Raw genomic sequence first — 18,161 nt, forward strand, 5'->3', positions numbered from 1 at the left:
ATGGTAAATTAAAAAAAAATCCCCCTTCACATGTCATGCTTTCTCCAGTTCACATTGAAAGGATCACAAAACAATTCACATAGAAATGTGCTGTTAAGATCAGATATGTTTTGATTCTGTGTTACATTTTGCTCTCATAGGAAGAAAAAATTCACCTCTTTAAAAGATAATCATTTTTATATACTTCCTCACAAACATATTTAAAGCACAGCTTATGCAACTACACAAACGTTCATGTACATCAAACATACAGAGAAATGTATTCAGTTATTTTTTTCTGTGTTCAAAGTGCATCATTTTCTGGGAGATAAAATCCTGTTACAGATGTCTGAACACTACTTACATAATTCAAAACTAAGGCTGAAACACATCAGAACACATAATTTTTCATATGGCCCAGTTTGTTACTGCATCTTTTTCATTGCTAGTTTTTGTTTGTATGCCTCGCAGCAAATGCAGTATGTATTTAATATGCCGGGATGGTGCAGATAGATGAGATTAATTATGAGACCCATAGCACCATGGGTAAAGCGGTCTACGAGTGAATGACAGCGCGTGCCAAAAAGGAGACAAGCGGAGAAACATCAACACTCCACCATCCGGAGAAAACACATAAAGCATGACATTCAAAAAAGGTCAGACTCTTGCTGTCTTTCAGCCACAGACAGGCGAACACACACCCACACAAACTCAAGCAGGTATCCACACATAAACATTCACATAACTTCCAGTTTCACTGCCGTAGTCAGAACTCTTTTCTTTCATTGTCGAATTATAAGATGCCCTAGCGTACACTAATGCCAGTCGAGTATAAATAGTTCAAAGGGCACTTCTGAAAAATAGACAAACAGCATGCAGCAAGCAATGCAGATTTAATGCTAGACAGTTAGGAATTCGATGGCCCACACCAAGAGGGTCTATAATCCCTGGAAAAAGATATCAGTTAGCAATATCATCTATATTATAGGCAGTTTCTTAACTGGTGCATACATCCCCAGAAATGCAAAATATTTGATATTTGGAGCCACAGAAAATTTTGAGACCAATCACTAGACTTGTAGATGCCATGTGACTACTCACATCATGACAACGCTGACTGGGCAACAATGCCAACATTGCAATATGCACAGTCCAAAGCCCTTCTTCACTACCAAATATGAGTTGTAACATCACAGGGATGCAGGGAAAAAGACCTCCAAATATAATATAATATATTTTATATATTGTGTGCCAGATACATCAGCTTGATGCCCTGGGATGCATCATTAGTGATGTACCCTGGGGGTCCTTGCAAAAACAATACAAAAAGAAATATTGGCAGAAGAAGGCAGTAGAATCTGCAAAATTTCAATTTAAAAAAATAAAATAATAAAGTATACACCAGTCACCATTAATACACATATATAAACATTTACACCAGAAACTTACTTCAGGAAACTTACACAAACACAGGCATTAGCATTTGGCCAATGCACTGTCAACTCGAAAATACTTATGTGTGCCGTAATGTAAACCGCACATTTATTATTATTATTGCTATAAATGTTAATTTCAGCTAACTTGCTCGGCAAGATTCTCTTCAAACTACCGCTCCACCATTATGGTAGGTAAAAGAATATCCTCTACAGCGCCCCTAGCAGTTAAGCAACATGTCCTCCAACCAATACGCCCACATAGGTCGTTTGTCACTTCCCTGAAATACGACCCATAGGAGCGTTTACTAAAGTTGCGCCCCTATCGACAACAGGACACTTTCATTTTAATGCTTTTATCTGTGTCATCAGCTCAATTGGTAGAGCATTGCAATATGCAATCATGCGATCGTGGGTTTGATCCCAGGGAACGTGTGTGCTCATAAAGTGTATATGCACTATAAATCACTAAGGGTAGGTTTAGGGTTGGGGTAGGTGTAGGTGTAGTCGTTAATAAAAAAATGAGTTTTGCTAAATGGAAATAGGACAAATGGTGGGTAAGGGACCGTGTAAAAAGTCCACACATTGCATTTAAATGAACACGCATTTTGATTGGTAACGACGGTCATACGTCATTTCATGACGACAGACATAACACAACACTCATTATTTTTTATGTCATTATTTTTACGCCAGCTAGAGGACGCATGACTTTAAAACGCAAATATAGGTCGTAATAAGGTGCTTGAAAAAACAACCTATAGGGTCGCTTTTTGGAGGAGGACAGTCTCCAGTTAAGCTGAGAATATATAGGTTAATTCTGTTGTATTAGGAACAAAGATTTAACACAATGCAATGACACACAAAATCAGGTTTGTGTAGCTAGAAGTAGAGCTGCATGATTAATCATTAAAAGACTGCGATCTCGATTCAAACACCCTGGCGACCTTATTCCTAAATGACTACAATTCGGTTATGTCTATTAAGCCTTTGACAAGATCACAGCGAATTCATCCAGTAATAAAACAAGTGAAGTTATTCAATCATTCATCCAAACAGATTTTTTAAATAATTAATTCAAATTAATTAAATATTTAGACTGCAGCAATTAACAAATTAACCTGTAATTAATTAACCAGTAAATTTTAGGGCTGGGTTGCCCTGAGTTGCTATTCTCTCTTGAATCAATTCTGAGCTTAGTTTTTAACAGCAGATGGCACTGTGTGCTTTAGAAACAGCTGTACTCTACCTGCTTATAATTCCTTACACACACCACTCAAACCTTCCATAAAATAATCATTCATAAAGTTTGTAAAGGTTGAAGTGAATTACAAGGGTGTTTGCAGTAGGCTGTTTACATTCATCTCGCGTCAAAGAAGCATTCTGAGGTGCAAGTACATTCTCTGACTCAACCGAACGCACGAGTGCTCTTCTCCATGAGCATTTGAGCGTGTGGTTAAAAACTAGTCTATAGTGCCATCTGCTGTTAAAAACTAAGCTCAGAATCGATTCGAGAGAATTCGAGAGGAAAATCTCAGAATCGATCCACAAATCAAGAAGCATCTATTTATTGTCGCAGCCCTAGTAAATTTCATGTTATTTTTAGTTGTTTATTCATAATTGTGGGAGAACCATGATCTCTGTTTTAAACAAAAAAAAAAAAAATCATGATTCTCAATTTATCCAGAATTGTGCAGCTCTAGCTAGAAGCATCTGCATTTACATACTGGCATAGAGTATATGTGAGGCCTTACACAGATGCAAATATATACACATACAGGCATACATGAAAACGCTCACACACAAACACAGACAGCACAGTTTCTCCCAGGTTTCCTCATCAGTATTCCATGGTCACAGCATGCTGCAGTGACACTGCTGTTATCTGGCCTCTCTTCCGCTCTGCTATGTGACTTTGGGAAAGGCTACATAGAGCTTCATGCTTATCTGTGACAAACCTCCCCATTTGAGACTGTTTGCTTTCTTCTACTCACTCACTCACTCACTCACTGTCTCTCTCACTCCGTCTGCCTGCCTGCATCTCTCTTTCTCCCTGTTGTGGTCATTCAGACACTTTTATCTTGATTATCAGATTTATCTGATGAAAACAATAGTACATGAGGGCTTTAGAAAAAAATGTGGCTTTGCAGCTGTACTAAGGGCTCCATAAGGGGAAGGGGGGAAAAAACACTATGTCACTTGTCTGTGCTTTCACTTTAATTCCCATCAGCTTCAAAGGTAGGCAGAGAAGACATCTGGTGGAATTAAACTGCTAAAAATATCTGAGGATACTCAGAGCGGAAGACATCTTGCCGTAAAAGCCAGAAGACATCAAAGGTTTGCACGGAGCATCTTCAGGGGGCACAGTCTTTTGGATTTTAATGAAGGCATTTTTTCTGCTGCATTACCTTCCTGAGAGTCTCCCCAGATGAGATTTATTAGCAAAAGATTAGGTGCTACTGCTAGCTTTCCGTTTGACAGAATAGCATGTCTAATCCACTGGTTTCATATTGTCAGTTTGCCGCTAAAGTGCTGTGTCATACAAAAACGATTTATTGTAGGTGAAACATTTGAAACAGCACTTCTCTTGTTATTTTTACCCTTTTCTGCTGGACTGACAAGAGCTTGAGTGGCTTTTTTCCTTGCTGGGTAATGCCATTTTGATGCTACACAGGTGCAGACTGCACCTGCTGTCTCTGAGTGCTGCTCTTTCATTGGCCCAGATGTATCGCGAAGCAGAATCCTGGCCAATCAGGCATTACTGAGTGTTGCCAAAAGCAACTTGTTGTGATCTGTGTGGAAGAGCACGTTGAAATCAACAACCAGTCTGCCATTAGACATGCAATACAAACAACAGTAATGTGAGAAGAAATTGTGCTTTGCATAAAAGATCACAGCTTAAGGGAAAAAAATAGATTATTTGCCAACTATTAATCAAAATAATAAAAATACAAAATTAACAAAAACAACAACTTTTTGTACTATGGCAATGTGTTTTTGTATGATTAAAAAAAGAAAGACTGTATTGCGAGGTAATTGTATAATTGTCTTCATTGGAGAATATCAGTCCTCTAACTGAATAAAATGAACTGAAAGCAAACAGAGGAATCAGTGTCTTAAGCTCAAGACCAGCTGCCAAGTTAACGCCCATTTCCTTTTCCACAGTAGTGGAACAGTAGTTTTTTCTCTTGCCCCCTGAATCAGTGCCCTGTAAATTGGCACTCACAAAAAGGATGTTTCTCTCCATTGGTTGACAGACTGAATTGCACTGCAGGCAGCGAGTAGTAAAGAAATTTAAACAAATTGTCCCTCAAGGACCAATAATCTGTGGCCCTATATGGGTTTTAATCTCATCAAACGATTTGAGGATTTAAAAAAAAAAAAAAAAAAACAATTTGAAAATGAACCTCAAACTTTTTTTTAACCTCAAACTTAAAAGTTTATTTACAAATTTCAATAAACTAAATATTTTATTAGCGATGAAATGATATTAAATATCTGTCAGATAACCGAAAAATGGCCAGAGTTTTTATTTTTTACTAAAACTAAACCTATTTAAAATCCCTTTTGGTATAAAGCTGATGTAACATAAAATATAAATACTGAATAAAAAAACTTAAACAAAATTCAGAAAATGTTGCCTTATGTTTCAGTTTAAGTACTTAAATTACTAAATTAAAACTGTAAAAAAAAACAAAAAAAAAACATTAATTATAGCTATGTAAAGCAAATGTAAAAATGACAAAATGACATAAAATTACTAAGAGTTAAATTAAAATGAAAACTGAATATAAAATATAAAATAACTATAAAACTAATTCAAAATATGAATTAAATATAGTAGAATATAAATACAGTAATACCTAAATAACATTAAAATGCTAAACAATTTGTATATAAATTACAATTAAAACACTAAAAACTAAAAATATTCATTTTAAATGCTACAGATGAATCACAACATGTACAGCAAAAAATGGATATTTGAGATTTTCTAAAGATTTACATTTAACAGCGTTATTAAATTACTAGTGTTTTTAATAATTAACTTTGAGCGTTAGATGACAGCAAAGGTAATAAAACTGTCTGGGCAAAAATGCACCACTAAATATCCAATATATCAAACAAAGTCGAAAAAAACTCCAATATGAGATGATAACTGATATGCTACTGATACTGAATATATTTTATTTTATATATTTTTACTCATATTAATTCAAATCTGTCAAACTTTATTATTTTAAGCTATAGTGTAATACAATGTCACATAATAATAAAAAAAATTCATATCTCCTCCATACTTCAGCAACCTCTGAACTAATGTACCATACACATACCACACGCTTATAGGCAATATTCTTAATGTATGCAGCAAATTTTCCTGAGTAACTCCCATTGAACTCCCATTGAAGTTAATGGCATGCTGTTCTGTATCTTGCTGGGAGGGTAATTAACACCATTCTTGCCTCCTTATTATCTCTGATGCTGAAGATTATAAAGACAAATGTGAGCGCAGTTTACAGAAATGCAGAGTCATGCCTGCAGTGTCTTTGCACCTCATCAATGTCCTTGGAAAGCATCTGCATTGGACAGAATTTTGGCATGCAAGTGCCAAACATAACAAGCCATCAGGGATCATTTACTAACTTCTAGTGTCTCCCCTCTATCCTTGTGATCTCACTGCCGTCAGAGGAACTTTACAGTTTGCTCATCAACCATTCAGGTGAAGCACCTGGATGATCTTTAGGACAAGACTTTATCCTCACCTAAAACAGTACAAAAAACTCCTTCAGAATAAATCTCTCCACTGTACCAGTTCAGCAAACATGACTATGCCTTTTTATGGTTTTGTGGTTTGTGGTGCAAGGTCAGTTTCTTGACAACACTGCACTTTCTTCAGCCTGCTGAAGGTCTTCTCTGGAGCAATAAGTCACATTTAAATAGCCACTCACCTTTATTTCTGTACTTCCTTGCAAATTGTTTCATCTTGACATGTAAGAACAGTAAAGTCCTTTTTGATGGCTCTTTATTGCCCCCTAGAGCTCAATGCTTTCTTGCGCACACTGTGAAAAGGTAGCAAGTAAAGGTTTAATATTGTAAACAGTGTGTTAGGTCATACAGTATTATTCATAGAGCAAACCGCAGAAATAATGAGAGAGCAATTTATTGTGTTGATTTATAATGTTTTCAGATCTCAAATCTCGATCTAAACACTCATTGAACACACTCTCTGGTAGGTGCTGTGAAGAGCAATATGACAAGAAACCACAAGATGTCACACTTAACTCAGCTTTCCCTGCCAGACAGTATGATAACTGTAAATAGCAACATGTTTGTTTGTTTGTTTTTTCATAATAATAATAATAATTTACTCACCATTATATCTTTCTAACCCCGTATGACTTTCTTCCATGGAGCACAAAAGGGGAATTTGTCATGAAATATGCAGTGTCAATAAATGAGGACGTGGCTGTCAACTTCCCAATATGACAAAAACGCATAATAAAGGTAGTCCAATACGCTCGTGCGCTATATTCCAAATTTTCTAAAGTTATAGGATAGGTTTATACGAAATATATCAAAACTAAGCTGTTTTATTTCATATTTAATTCCCTCAGCTTTAAAATCAAAAATGGCGCCAAAGGCGTCTGGTCACGCCAACCAGTGGCGTTGAATAGCCATTTTGTAGTCCATTTCAGAGCTTATCAGTCTACAATCTACAAGGATAATTATTTAAAATTATTTTTTAAAAAAAAAAAAAAATAAATGTATTAAAAATATTTTATGTTACTTGAACGACATTAATTTCGAGCAGGTTATGCTACAGTCTACCACTAGATGTCAGACTTGACTCATACATTCTAGTATAGTCACTTGGACGTTAAAGAAAACATCCATAATTTAAAAAATCTAATTCAGACCAACCCTCCACATAAGTTATAGTTTTTATCTTTTTTTGAAAGGTTTAAGAAGCTCAAATTATTCATATGAGTAGTCATTTTATCAACAAGTTCCATCTGTCAAAGTCATCTAGAGCTAAATATAATTTTTTTAAAATCTGGTATATAGATAGATAGCCTATTTAATTTTACCTTCCTTTTAAATGAACAAACTGATACATTGGTAGAGGTTATTATTGCAAAATTCTAGTATTATATTAGTTAAAATATTAGTTTTAATGACAAAGTCAATGACCTACAATTTTAACACAGATTTATTTTAATGATGCAGGAAAACCCCACAGATTTATTCAGATATGCACAGCCACAGACATAAGTATGCATATACACATTGATATAAAACAACTAGACACACACACTCAAAAACCCTTAATGAATATTCAATCACTTCAACAGACATTTTTCTATGTCTACAGAGTTTGTAAAGTGCTGTAGCCTAATTATGTAATACACTGGCAGATGTGTGTGATGCTATATTATGACCTCCGGAGATTGGGCAGTGTGCTGATGGCTGGGATAAAGACGAGGAACCATGTCATTATGTCATCACATTTAATCAAAAGCACACAATGTTTAGTGCACTTTCAATTCAAGTCACACTCTAGGAAATTATTGTGAAAATAAGCTATAAAAGGGAAGCATTACACATTAAGACTTGTTAAGAGATAATCTCTGGCTTTGTAATCAGCACACATGCGATTGCATATTCCTCAATCTGTGCAAATTTCTATTAAGGTTTAATGGCAAATTAAAATTCAAAGTGGTTATATTAGGCACGTTTTTTTTTTTTTTTTTTTTTTTTTTTAAGTTCTTAAAAATCTTTAAATGCATACCTAAAAACCAATTGATACATTTTTGTTGTTTAGCTTATGTAATATTCTCATGCCCACTGTCTGCGGCTGATTACCATCAAGTTTCTATGCTTGTAATACAGCTTTATCCTGCTTGGATGCAATCAGCGTCCCATTGGATTACTGATTGATTTTCCTCTCTGAAACAGCCAGCTATGATCAGCCTTGTTCTTCTTTACCATGATACCAGGCAGTGTACTAGTCACACTATTAAGACAAACTTTTCCCTCATTGTGGGATGGCATCAGTAAATTGTTCTTTAAAATAGCTTGAATAACACCCCAGGTAATAGATAGCAATACACCCACAGATTATATGTTATATAAGTAGAGGAGACATGGTATAACATGGGAGTTGATTAACACCACCAATTTCACCAATCAGGGATTGTTGGAGTTCTATGATCATTTCATTATTTACCCACTTCCTCCCAGATCCCATATGAATGTCAAGGCTGTAAATAGGCACATGCAGATTTTATTAAGAAAAAAAAAAAAAACCAAAACAGATTTTTAGGTAAGAATCCAAACCATTATACTAACACAGCTAGCTAAACACTGGCTGACAGGGGTGGGGTAGGTTGTAACACATCTTTAAAAAGTGTTACAACCATCCTCTTATATACAACTAAGAACAGTTTCTTTTTAAAAATCTTACAGAATGCCTAGACAGTGGAAAAAAAGACGGATAGATCTGTTTAAAGGGGACCTATTATGCTCCTTTTTTCAAGATGTAATTTAAGTCTCAGGTGTCCCCAGAATGTGTCTGTGAAGTTTCAGCTCAAAATACCTCACAGATCATTTATTATACCATGTTGTAAATACAGTGCATGCAAAAACATGCTGTTTTCCGTGCATGTGTCTTTAAATGCAAATGAGCTGCTGCTCCCCGCCTCCTTTCCAGGAAAGCACTTCAACAGCTCCTGCCTACATTGGATACGCTGCCAAATACTAACAAAACATCTGCTTAGTCTTCATGAAAGTTTCTTATTTGCATGCCTTTTAAATCTATATCATTTAAAACTTTTATCACTTTCTGAGCGCACACATCTAAAACGCACAGAAAGCTGGCTGTCAGACGGCATGTCTCGTGAGTATTAAACAAGGGTGACCATATGTGCCATTTTCCCAGGACGCGTCCTGTCCAGGATTTCTAAATGGCCTAAAATGGCTTGAGCCCTTGCCTCTTTAATCGTGAAAGTGGTCATATCGATGTGCCCCCGGAACGCGATTTAGGAACGCGATTTCTACACGGGGGTTTGTGCAAGCCACTGTTCTTATTGGCAGTCTTCATAAAATGCATTAAAATGTTGACGTATTTGCAATGCTTTGACCGTTCTCTGTAGATCCAGCCTTCTCACAAGCCACGATTGGTCGATTATGTATAATGCACGCTATTGGTCAAATTATTTTTCAGTCATTACCTTCCGCAAATATGAAAACAAAACCAAAACTGTGACATTTTATGCAACTTAGAAATCCTGGACAGGACGCGTCCTGGGAAAATGGCACATATGGTCACCCTAATTAAACTAACTTCTCTTTCATGTCTTATTGTTTAAACTGTCAAATACACACAAGGTTATGTCAAAAACACATTAGATCTGTGGTGCATTCCCTTCAAAAACAAAACGTTGCATCTTTAGCAGCTCAGATGTCGGGAGTCAATGAAGACTGTTGTGTTCACTCTTACATCCAACAACAAAACACCTCAATCGCTTACGACACAATCTTGTCGCTACAGCTGCTCCGGCATCAAGAAAATTGCGGACAGTGAACGACTGGCTAAGAGTGGAAACTATGCTAATAGAGTACCTCAGAGATGACATGTTTTTGTATGCAAAACCCAGAAGCGAGTTAGGATTTTAGCACTTCCGGTTCCATCGCCCTAAAGTCTATGGGTTTTTTGAATGGGTTTTTGCTAAATCGCCTGAAATAAGGTCTGTGGTTAACAAAGCCTCTAAATATTTTCACGTTTTGATCTATGACATAAAACACACCAGTTATAACCCGCTTGTGATTTTTTTAAACCTTTATTGTGTCTTAAAAACGGCGGTTGCTAACAAGTTGCTAAAAGGGACTACTTCTTTTGGCGGGAACTTTAGATGTCATCATGACAAACAGGACATTTGGACAGCATTTCTCATGAAAAAAAGTGGATAAGTATTCATACACAGCGCAGATCATAATCAGCGAGCATGTTTTTAAATAGTTGTTTTTTAAATAAAGTTTAAGGAAGCTTGGTGGTGGTGACATTGATCCACGACCATGGTGTGGTGTAGTCCGTTTATAGCCTACTGTTAGCTTTTTATATCTGACGACCAGTGTTGGGCGTAACGCGTTACTGTAATTAAATTACTTATCCACTGAAAAAGTAAAGTAAGGGATTACTGTTCATTTTTAGGTAATTTAATTACAGTTACTTATAATGTACTTGCGTTACATACTGTAAATTAGTTCAACCGTTCTGTTCGAATCAATATTGAATTTAAAATCTAAATTTGCCGTCTAAAGGTAAAAGTGAACGCTGCCTCTTTAAAATCGTTAGCTGTAGTGCAGTTGCACGTGAGATCGCAACTTCGCACCAGTTGGCTGTGTGCATAGTCGCTGTCTGAAGATGTCGGCAGAAGCGAGTGGCTGTTTTGCAGAATGGAAATAATCTAATTACTTCACTTTTTGACACAGGTAGGAAAGAACATTACTGTAAAATGTAAGCTATGTTCTAGAGAGAAAAAACTGTGCACGCTCTCTTAGAGGCGGTCTTCAGTCAGTGCGCTCTCGACCAAAGCACACACACATAGCCGCCTCTCGCGAGTGTCAGATTTTCGCGGTTTATTACACATAAACATTCAAATACACACACAGTTATGTCAAAATGCCCGTCTACTATTTGCTGTCTGTATTATAAATGATAATCAAACAACAAAAGAAAAGCTTTAATAAGGATTAATCTATATTTAATTTATACAGTTATGACTATGCAGTGTTATTTTATATTTGATTATTACATTTCTGTGGTATTTTTTTTTCTTTTTCTGTGGTATTTTTACTTACTACTATTAGACCTACCTGGAAAAAAAAAATATAGCATTGTGTTATTTGTATTTTTATATATTTTTATATATTTAGGCTTCAAAATGTATAAATGTTGTGTTAACTTGTACAGATTTCTTGATAGACAAAACTTATAAGTGTCATAACCCTTTGTTAAACACAGAGCTTATTTTTTGCGATTTTCCAAAAGTCTATGGGAAAAATGCATAGGCTTTCAATCGAGGGAACCCGTGCGCCACTAACTTCCGGGTTGGCCTACAAAAACCGTCAGCGGTCGTGGGTGGGGCCTGAGCAGTATGACGTCACACTGCGCAGAAAATCAAAACGGCTTGTTAGTTGAGACTATTGAGGTTTTTTGGGGATTAAAAAAAAAGATGTGAGTGGATTTTTATCATTGTAGGTTGGTTGTGTCCACACACTGCTAAGACACATTTATATGCAAACGCCACGTAAAAGTGAATTTTGCATAATAGGTCCCCTTTAAAAAAAAAAAAGGACTGATGAGGGAAGGTCAGTCAGATCAGTTGCGAAGACAATGTTGAAAGCCAGTGGTGAGAATTCTGAGACCTCAGAAAATGAAAACTTTTATGTTGTCTGTATGGAGCTTGGCAACTCAAAGCCAAAGGAAGTGTGGGTAAAATGTGCCCTATGCAGTTTCTGGGCCCACCAAGCCTGCACATTAGGGTTAACAAGGGTAACAAATCACCATTGTTACTCTGATTGAGAATATTCACACATACAGTAGACACACAAATTACACAAGTACACTGCAGTCGAGTGTTCATTAAAAATTAGTTTGTTCTACTTATTTATATTTGACATCAATTCATAAGTGCTGTGATATTCTTGCAGAGGTTTGAATTGATGCCTTTTGTAGTAAACAAATGTAGGTACTTTGTGTACTTTTGACCTCTAACTCAAAAATTCAGTGTTACAGATGCTGAAGCAAAAAGTGATACAAACATACCGGGTCTCCCCCTACTTTTAAATTTTCTCTAAAAATGTTTCAGTTTTCCCCAAGAGGCAGAAAGACAGATTGTTTTTCTCTGCTGTTTCTGCTAATTAAGACACTTAGGCATTCTTTTAAAAGCAATCAGACAAGAAACACTGTCATATAATGTTCACATAACTGACCACAAAATCGGCCCTTAGGGGCAGTTTACACAACACCGTTTTCAACTAAAAACGGAAAACTTTTTATGCGTTTTCTATACTTTATAGAAAAAATGTCATATCCGTCAGACATTTTTCTTTATATAAAACTTTTGGGCATAAAGCGTTCTTTAAAATTGTGTCAAGAACCTTAGGATTCTATATAGAACCCAACTCAACCTTTTCTTCTAAGAGTGCTTTAGTGAGTAATCAGACCAAATTTGCTCTGATTTGACTCTAACCACAAAGTATGCTGAGTAACCAACTCCATAGTTTTGACAAACTACATATCCACCAAGATGCGTTTTGTTTGCTGGTTCATTATATTACGTTCTGTCCCAATTTAGTGTGCAAAAAAATGTCATAACATTTATTTTAAATGAATGAAATGATATACACCATGGATGTTATTAGTAAATTACTCAAAGTGTGAAACATTCTGCACAGGTGAGGAGTGTGTACATAATGCCAAACTACTGGACCAACCTGAGAACAAGAGAGTGATGTGAGAAAATGTTGTAGAGTGTTAAAAGAAAGTAAAAGCTGCAGGTGTTTGACATTTCAACAGACAAAATATAGGAGAAACTGGGAATGCTGAGAGACTAGTATGGGAAAAAAAAAGCGTATGCTGGTTAGGTACACTATATTGTCAACTGTTAGTGGTATCATAACAAAGTGGAAGCAATTGGGAACAACAGCAACTCAGCCATGAAGTGGTAGGCCATGTAAAATCACAGAGCGCACAGTGCGCAGAAGTCGCCAACTTTCTACAGAGTCAGTAGCTACAGACCTCCAAACTTCGTGTGGCCTTCAGATTAGCTCAAGAACAGTGCGTAGAGAGCTTCATGGAATGGGTCTCCATGGCCGAGCAGCTGCATCCCAGCCTTACATCACCAAGTGCAATGCAAAGCATCGGATGCAGTGGTGTAAAGCACACCGCCACTGGACTCTAGAGCAGTGGAGACGTGTTCTCTGGAGTGACGAATCACGCTTCTCTGTCTGGCAGTCCAATGGACGAGTCTGGGTTTGGCGGTTGCCAGGAGAACGGTACTTGCCTGACTGCATTGTGCCAAGTGTAAAGTTTGGTGGAGGGGGGATTATGGTGTGGGGTTGTTTTTCAGGGGTTGGGCTTGGCCCCTAGTTCCAGTGAAAGGAACTCTTAATGCTTCAGCATACCAAGTCATTTTGAACAATTTCATGCTCCCAACTTTTTTCGGGAACAGTTTGGGGATGGCTTCATGTTCCAACATGACTGCGCACCAGTGCACAAAGCAAGGTCTATAAAGACATGGATGAGCGCGTTTGGTGTGGAGGAACTTGACTGGCCTGCACAGAGTCCTGACCTCAACCCGATAGAACACCTTTGGGATGAATTAGAGCGGAGACTGCAAGCCAGGCCTTCTCGCCAACATCACTGCCTGACCTCACAAATGCGCTTTAGAAGAATGGTCAAAAATTCCCATAAACACACACCTAAACCTTGTGGAAAGCCTTCCCAGAGGAGTTGAGGCTGTTATAGCTGCAAAGGGTGGGCCAACTCCATATTAAACCCTACAGATTAAGAATGGGATGTCATTAAAGTTCATGTGCACGTAAAGGCAGGCGTCCCAAAACTTTTGCCGATATAGTTGCTTACGACCAGCACTTGAACAGCTTAAACCAGCTCATGACCAGCTAAGGACCAGCTTAAACCAGCTGCCATGCTTCAAAACATACCTAACCAGCATATGCTGTTTTTTCAACAAGGAAGAATGTTAATGATCTCCCTGCAATAATCTCTGCCCTCACAAAAGAATCTTCAACCAAGTCAGATGCTGCAATCACTTACTATTATATTGTGCTTGCAGCAGGCTGTTATGCACCTGCTAAATCTCAGACACCTTGTCTGGTAAAGTTGTCCTTGACTGTGAACTTGACAGTGAAAAACTAACCACCATATAGCAAATAATGAATGTGACCTCTAAGTAAAAACCATGATGTCCCTCTATTGTTCAAGTTTTCGCTGAAGAAACCCATTAAGAATGTGTGAAAATGTTGATCTTGACCCTTTCTTTGAGTTGTTTATATGAGCCACACACGCCTTTCATCTTTCAGATCTTAAAACCCTGTCACGGACAAAGAAAATGAAAAGAAACTAACCCTTACTTTCTGGTTAGCTCTCAGATCCAACAAGGAACATACAGTAAAAAAAGGCTCACGTGGATGATGATACTAGGCGCCCACAAAGGGTGAGATGACTCAAACCTTTCAGAGGTTCTTTCTAATGGGAGGGAGTACATCCAGCGGTCATGCACGTGAATGCATGGTCAGTGCATTCAGTTGTCTATTTAGTCCTGTGGAAGATATGTTCAACCAGCAGGCTTTGATTTGGATTTGAATATATGCATGGGCGGTTAGATGAAGGGAAGATGACATGCTTATGAATTCAGAGTGCACTTGTTTATTACCAAATACACTGTGTTCTAAGAGGTGCTTTAGTGTTCTACTTTCTACCAGATGTTCAAGCAGTGCACAGTGTGGCATAAAATAGAAAAAGGTCACTCTGGATACTTTTGTTTTATGTCCATTGGGTTGAGTGTGAAATATGGAGAGAAGAAATCAGCCTCTATCTAGAGTGCTCGTGCTTTACACACGTGTTCAATAGGGGATAGATGATGAAGCCGTCTCAAGGGAATTAGATCAAAATGCCTTAATCAGGCTATTCTCACGCACATGTTACATACACAATACAGGGCTCAAGAGAGGAAAACGTGGGGGTGGAGTGGGACTATAAGACCCTGCGGTGGACACAGACAGCTTCTTCTGTGGCAACTGAGTTTAAATTAATCAATTCATTAATTAATATGTTAATAAAAAATGTAATGGATTTCTTTTTTACATCTATCTGTCATGTTATGTTATATGGATAAACAAATATTGAAGATGTTTTGCTAGATTCATTTATGGTTTATGATCTTCTCTGTCTAACCTGTTTGTGTAATTTACCTCACTGCTTTCTTTAGAAGCTTTTAGCAATCAGGCTCTATTATATTCATTCCCAATCAATGTTATTTTAGTATCACTGAGATACTATTATAGTTTTTATGAAGTTTGAATAGTTTTTATTTTTATATTTTCCTTTTTTAACTAGATAAAGTTTTAGTGATTTTGTTGTGTGTTTTTGTCATTTTTATTAGTTTTTAGTTTTTTATGTCCATATAGCTTTTTTATCAGTTTTAGTTTCATTTATTTTAGTACCTCAAGTTAAACTAAATAAAAATGAGAAATGTTTCCTTGGCAACTAACTGAAATAAAATGAGTTTATGTTTTTTAATATTTTATTTTATTTCAGTTCATTTATTTTATTTCAAGTAACAAAAATGTTTTACATCAGAAAAAAAAATGCAGCTGTCGTTGCAAGAATAATTTGGTAAAAATACAGTAAAATGTAAACATATTTACAGAACAACCTGTAAATTTTACAGTTTAAAATTTACACCAAAAAACAAACAACATTTTAAACCAGTAAATCAAGATGCAGATAAAATTCTGTTTTAGCCCCTAATAAAAAGCTCACGTTTCTTCAACAAGCAGCATGTTTTGAGATATTACTATGTCTGTAGCATAAACTGTAGCATAAACTATTAAAAATGACAAAAACACAGAACAAAATCAATAAAACTTTATCTAAAGTTAAAAAAAGGAAAATATAAAAATAAAAACTAATTCAAACTTCATAAAAACTATAATAGTATCTCAGTGATACTAAAATAACATATAACACTAATTGGGAATGAATGTAATAGAGCCTGATTCCTGTGCAAGTTTAATTCTTAAAGGGGTCATGACATAGATTTTTTTATTATTATTATTATTATTATTATTATTATTATTAATTTGATATGTTCCTTGAGGTTCACTTATAATGTTAATGAAGGTTTTTGCACAAAAGAAATATATATATACAGTAATAAAAATTTCACAATGCTCTGTCTGTAAATGACGGTTTCCGCATATATATGCGGAAACCGTCATTTACAGACAGAGCATTGTGAAATTTTTATTACTGGATCTGTCAGATCCAATACAGTTGGCTTCTTCATCTGTTAACGAACATTTCTTTGCAAACTCTTTATTACAATGTGCCTGGACATGTCAAAGCGAACATTCTTTCACACTTCCATTTTTCCTGTTGTCGACAGAGTCAAGTGCGTGGAGTATCTGTATACTGTATCCAGTGTAGACAGCATCAGTGATTTACATTGGGTTCTATTTGCTTTTAATGCTCACATCCAGTGTAAGCAAAATGTCAGCAGTTAAAGGGTTAGTTCACCCAAAAATGAAAATTCTGTCATTAGTTACTCATGTTGTTCCAAACCTGTAAGGCTTTCGTTCATCTTCAGAATACAAATAAAGATTGTTATAATGAAACCTGGAGCTTTCTGTCCCTCCATTGGATGCAACTACCACTTTCAAGCCCAAAAAAGGTAGTAAAGACAACATAAAAATAACCCATGTGACTTCAGTGGTTTAACCTCAATTTTATGAATTGACACAAGTGTTTTCTCCAATCTCCAATGTGCATTCATGAGAGCATCATGACGCATGCGTGTTGTGTTGATTCAAGAGCAGACGTTGTTGCATGAACACGCGTCACTTCACAAAATCCACTGGAGGATTACTTTAATGATGTCTTCACTACTTTTCTAGAGCTTGAAATTGGCAGTTGTGTAGATGTCATTGGAGGGACAGAAATCTCTCAGATTTCACCAAAAAGATTGTCATTTGTGTTCCGAAGATGAATGAATGTCTTACGGGTTTGGAACGACATGAAGATGAGTAATTAATGACAGAATTTTAATTTTGGGTGAACTAACCCTTCAAGTAACTGAATGCCAGTGGGCGGGGCCTATGATGCAATGATGTATAACTATTCATCGATGTCTTGCTCTGGAGGAAGGCAAATGTATTTGCCTCTGTGGTGCACAGATCCTGCAATATCTGTTTTTTGAGCTTGATTAAATAAATGCTCTGTTTATAATGGGGAAAACGTTTTAAGCTATGAAACTTGCAGGATGTTTTAATGGTTTAAAAATCAAATTTGATTTCTCATGTCATGTTTGTGGATTTGAAAAACAAACCCAATTGGCTAATTTTACATAGATAAAACCTATACTGTTTGTATGCAGGCAAAAAGACTATGCATGTACTAGAAAGCTCTTTCTTCATAGGGTAAATATGAAACACACAAGTAATCAAAAAGCATAGTAGAGGACCATTGACAGACATCATATTGAATGCTAACTTGTTGTCTGCTTGTGCCCACCTGCATCTCCATTTTCAGGGAATTCATGCATCCATATGCTGCCCAACAATCAAAGCTTGTATGGAAATTTCAAAGCCCTTATTGAGACACATTCATTGATCCCATTCTTTTCTTTGAAAGCCTCTGATATACCTGAGCTAATGGTGTCAGCAGGCATCAAAGTCTTATTATAAACACATCAGATCTTTTTATCCCCAAAACCCATTTCCGTCTCAGTTCCTCTGTAACGTCACATTCTTTTTATATTATTTTTTTTAATTCTGCTGTGCCCCGATAAAATTTTACTCATAAATGCTTGTCTTGTTTTAACAAGATATTATTTCTAAGATAATAATGGTCATAAATCTTGTGATTTTTACTGAGATTTTAAAGGTAGGATAGGTCATTTTCGGAGAGGCTAGCAATAGCGAGTTAGCTTTTAAAGCATA

At 36.4% G+C, this 18,161-nt stretch overlaps 1 long non-coding RNA gene across 1 annotated transcript in view; it reads right to left on the reverse strand.

The window, feature by feature from the left end:
• Positions 1-6,981, reverse strand: part of LOC127514434 (uncharacterized) — a 41,220-nt gene extending 34,239 nt beyond the window's left edge. The window contains exons 1-2 of the long non-coding RNA XR_007930634.1: positions 6,789-6,981; positions 6,365-6,475 (exon numbers count right to left, since the gene is read on the reverse strand). This is a non-coding gene — a long non-coding RNA (uncharacterized LOC127514434). The remainder of the gene's footprint in view (positions 1-6,364; positions 6,476-6,788) is intronic.
• Between the last annotated feature and the right edge of the window lie 11,180 nt (positions 6,982-18,161).

This window comes from Ctenopharyngodon idella, chromosome 6 (assembly GCF_019924925.1).
Source record: "Ctenopharyngodon idella isolate HZGC_01 chromosome 6, HZGC01, whole genome shotgun sequence".
Taxonomy (NCBI): domain Eukaryota; kingdom Metazoa; phylum Chordata; class Actinopteri; order Cypriniformes; family Xenocyprididae; genus Ctenopharyngodon; species Ctenopharyngodon idella.